We start from the raw sequence: 4,755 nt of genomic DNA on the forward strand, positions 1-4,755 counted from the left end.
CTTCATATCTCAGCCTCCAGAGTAGCTAGCTAAGCTTATTCAGCCTCCAAGTAGCTAGTTAAAATTGGGCCTGTCCTCTATGCTTCACTGCTCTTTTATTCTTGTCCTGAGGTGTTCACATGCCTAAGTCATATATATGTCTAGTTGCTTTAAGAAATACTCTTACTGCTTGGCACCAGGGTCTCCTATCTGAACTCTTAACTACTGAGGAGGCTTGAAAACAGAACCCAGGCCAAAAGTTTAGTGGACTTCCTTCTCAATCTATAGCTGGGTGCATTGGATCATTTCCACCATCCTGCACTATCTACAGGTTAAGACTGGAAGAACTACAGAATCCAAGCCTGCCAAAGTAGGAAGCTAGACAAGTTGGTGTGCAACTCTTATGCCATTGATAATGGGAAGGATAAAATGACACATCAGGTGCATATTCTTGTGGAAAGGGATCCCTTATCCTAAAATTAACCACTGATATGACACCAGTCTAACAAAAACAATACCCCAAGTTGAACACAATTTCCCACAACCAAAATAAGTATATATTTTAACATCCAGAAACTTAGTACAATCTGCTCTTTGCTCTAATATCAGCTTCATCTAATTATCATATGATGTGACAGAATAGTTTCTTCATTAAACTTATTATATATTTAAAAAGACCTAGAAAATTCTTTCTCACTTAAGTGCAAACGAATGGCAAATTGCCTCATTTCTTACATATTTGACTACCACTATAAATTCATCTTATGATTATTATTAATAGTAATATATTCTGATTTATTACTTTACTTTTTAACAGTTTTTAAATTTTGGCTTCTCTGCTGAAATTGAAGTATTTAAATAGTATCATCAAATTATATTACTTGGGTACTTAGGGCAGTTTTTTAAAAAGTTTTTAACCAATGGTTTCTAGTAATTCTGTTTCTTTAGGGGGGGCTTCCGGTCGTTGAATCCGAACTCTGGGTCTGGGCGCGGTTTCTCAAGGCTAGTTCAAGACTAGCATTGGACCACTTGAGCCACAGTGCCACTTCCGGCTTTTTTTCTGTTTATGTGATGCTGAGGAATCGAACCCAGGGCCTCTAGCATGCAAGGCAAGCGCTCTACCACTGAGACACCTTCCTAGATCTCTACGAATTATTAATTGGGATATTATTTAGTTTATTTTTAATTTCAATATAATTTTATTGTAAAGGTAATGTACAAAGGGGATACAGTTACATAAATAAGGTAATGAGTACATTTATTATGGAATGAACATTGATATCTCTTCCATTGATTTTTTTGCACACTCAAAAAAAACTACTGATGCTTTTCCTGTCGCTATTGACCAATCGGTACTTTTCTTTCTTTGTTCATACATTTTTTAAATAAAATTTATTTACATAGGACTTACAGTTACTTAAGTCATCTAAAGAGTACACTTCATTTTATTTTCTAAATTTCAAATTTTGAACTTAATTATTTTCTTTTTTTTCTTTAATGTAATTCTTTTTTCAGAGTTGTAGGATAAGTTAATTTAGTTTTGCATAATTTTAACACATGTAAATTATTCAGACACATATTTTGCTTTCACAATAGTTAACATGTGAATATGTAAAAATTATTTTCTTAAATTTTATGTAATTGGTGAATTTAAATAAATTTATTTGCTTATAGTTCTAAACATATTTGTCCATGTAACAAATATTGCATTTTCAAGAAGCACATACTTTATTTAAAAAGGTTTCATTACATGGTCACTTTTTGGAAATATTTGTACTTGAATTAAAAAAAAACTGTTTGAGCTGGGCATAGTGATTTGTGGTTTCCATTTTCTAACTGTGGTGGGAAGTGTAAATAGGGTTTGTAATTCGGGAGAGACTGAGAAACTATGAGACTTTATCATAAAATTTCCAGAGTGAAATGATTAGAGATATAGCCATCCCTAGAAAGATATAGAGCACCTAGTTATCATATTCTAAATCTTGAGTTAAAGCACAGTAACATCAATCTTTTGTCAAAATAAAAGGATACATGTTTCAAAATGTTTATTACTTAAAAATTATTTGCAAATTTCTCATGTCTTTTATTTCTTAATTTTCAGTTTACTTAATCTATAATATTTTGACTATTTTATTTTAACTAAACTTTTAAATAACATGAGCAATATTATGATTTCATATGTTAAAATACTTTTACTGTTTGTGATAATTTCCTCTGTTTTATTCCAAATGTGTGTATGTGGTGTGTGTATGTGTGTTTATGTGGGTTTCTTGTGTGTGTGCTTTGTGTGTACTTTCTAATGCTTGGGAGATCTCACAATTTCTTCACATATGTTAGGCCAATGTTTTACCACTGAACTATACTGTCTAGTTATTATACAAATTGTGTTTTAAGTTGTGACTTTCAAATTTTCATTCCTAGTAGGCTTTTTCAAAATTATATATGATAAAATGTGATCCATCTTCTATCCACGTTAGCAATTGTTATTGTTATTCTTTCTCATTTCTTTGGAAATTAATTATATGGCTATTACAGCTTTTTTACATTGTAACAGCTCTATACAATGCTTTATTTTCTATTTTATTTTTTCTATGTTATCTGACTTTCAGTCCAAACTATCAGGTGGATTAAAAAGAAACTTGATTCAGGACACTTTATTTTTCTCCTTCTCTTCTCTGAAGTCTTTCTGTTTTTTGAAACAATACCAAAGACATACAGCTCCTATGGGGTCCACAATTCTTCCCCCCTCTCTCTTCTGCAATACAGCTCAGGTCGTTATCATTCAGCTTTATTATACGATAATGCTATCTAAATCTTAACTCATTCCTAAATTAATTTTAGTTGCTTTGAGCAATCTCTAAAGACATTTTATATATAATATCGGGGGGTTGTGTTTTCACAAGGTGAAAATTATGAGTGACTATCCAACATCTAGATATCTCTTGAGAATATCGGTCCACCTGCTCAATAATCTCAGATGTAAATTCAAGGAATACAAGTCAGTCAGAACAATCTTGTAAAATGGTGTAGCTTGAGCCTTCATACTAGCTTTGAATTGTATTACCATGTTTAGTGAGATAACATAGTTCTACTATAAGAACAGACACATAGAAGAAGGTAACAGATTTTTCAAAAATAAATTCTTAGTTTTATGGTCCATAGATTTTGAAAAGGATGCTATGACTTTATGAAATAAAAACAGAATCATAAATGGTTGTATTGGCACTATTGCCTCTCTAGATTTAAAGAATGATCTTAGACTACTACCTCAATCCTTTGTTTGTTTGTTTGTATGTAGGTCATGGGGTTTGAACTCTGGGCTTGGGCGCTGTCCATGTGCTCTTCAGCTCAAGGTGAACACTCTACCGCTTGAGCAACAGCAAAACTTCCGGTTTTCTAGTGGTTTATTGGAGATAAGAGTCTCATGGACTTTCCTGGCCAGGCTGGCTTTAAACCACGATCCTCAGATCTCATCCTCCTGAGTAGCTAGGATTGCAGGCATGAGCCACTGGCACCTGGCCTACTTCAAACCTTATAAAGAATGATTATCAAACTAAATGTGAGATGTAAAACTTATAAAACATAAATGTAAAAATTCATGACATTGAATCAGTAAAGGTTTCTAAAAATTTGACATGGAAAATATTAGTGGCTAAAGAAAAGCAAGAACTGGATTATATCAAGTGATAACCTTTCATAATTCAAAGGACACTATAACAGAAATGAAACCATATCCAACAGATAGAGGGCACATATTTGTTAATGCTACAATGTTAATGCTACAATGATTCTGAAACAAGTATTTATATATCTTCTAATTGTATATAAATTTTTTCCTGAACAGGATATTTCTTTAAATAACATATGTGATCTAATAGTCAATAGGAGGAACATATGAAATAAGCTCGTCTTTAGTGTCTAAGAAATAATAAAAAGAAAACTCACAGAATGACCATAATATAAAAAGAAGACGCAAAATATAGTAATGCATTTGTGGAGAAATTGATATACTTATCATTGTGATCGATTTGTATAATACTGCAATCATTTTACCAAACAAGTTTTCAAGCCTTCAAAAGGTTAAAGAGAATTATATAGGATCCAGGCATTACACTTCTATGAATGTATTAAACACTAACAAAAAAAACTTTTTTGGACAGAGAATGTAGTTAATTGACAGTGAACTTGAATAGTATGTGTGAGACCCTGGAAATGATCCGCAAAAACAAATTTTGAAAAGACACGCTATAGAGGATGTATGTTGGGCAAATTCCTGTAACTGAATTTTATATCTATTTTAATGTCGGTTCTAAAATTTACAGCATTTCTATTTGAAGAAAATTAGGCTTTGAAAACCTATGTAGTTACAATTCACTTCCAAAGCACTAAAATGTATACAATAAAAGGAGATAATATATTGTAAGTGAATTGCATGTCAGGAAAGAAAAATTGTTAAAACTTCTTCACAAAAAATGCAGAATTGCTAAAAAGATGTTTTTGGTGCTGGCTAAAAATTCTTTGTAAACTACTGCATTTAAAACAAAGATGTGATTTCTGTTTATTTTGAGGGTATTTTGTCTATTTGAGTTTATACAGAGATAACTCAATCCAAAAGTATATGTGATAACTGGAATACCTAGGAATTATGCATCGCTTCTAAGTAATTTTTTATTATTTTTAATTTTTATTCTGAAAATACTGTACAGAGGGGTTACAATTATATGGGAAGATAATGAGTACATTTCTTATCAAACATTGTAGCCTCCTCCTTTGTTT

The sequence above is a fragment of the Dipodomys spectabilis genome, unplaced genomic scaffold (genome assembly GCF_019054845.1).
Source record: "Dipodomys spectabilis isolate Male_0828 unplaced genomic scaffold, ASM1905484v1 ptg000339l, whole genome shotgun sequence".
NCBI classification, from domain to species: Eukaryota; Metazoa; Chordata; class Mammalia; order Rodentia; family Heteromyidae; genus Dipodomys; species Dipodomys spectabilis.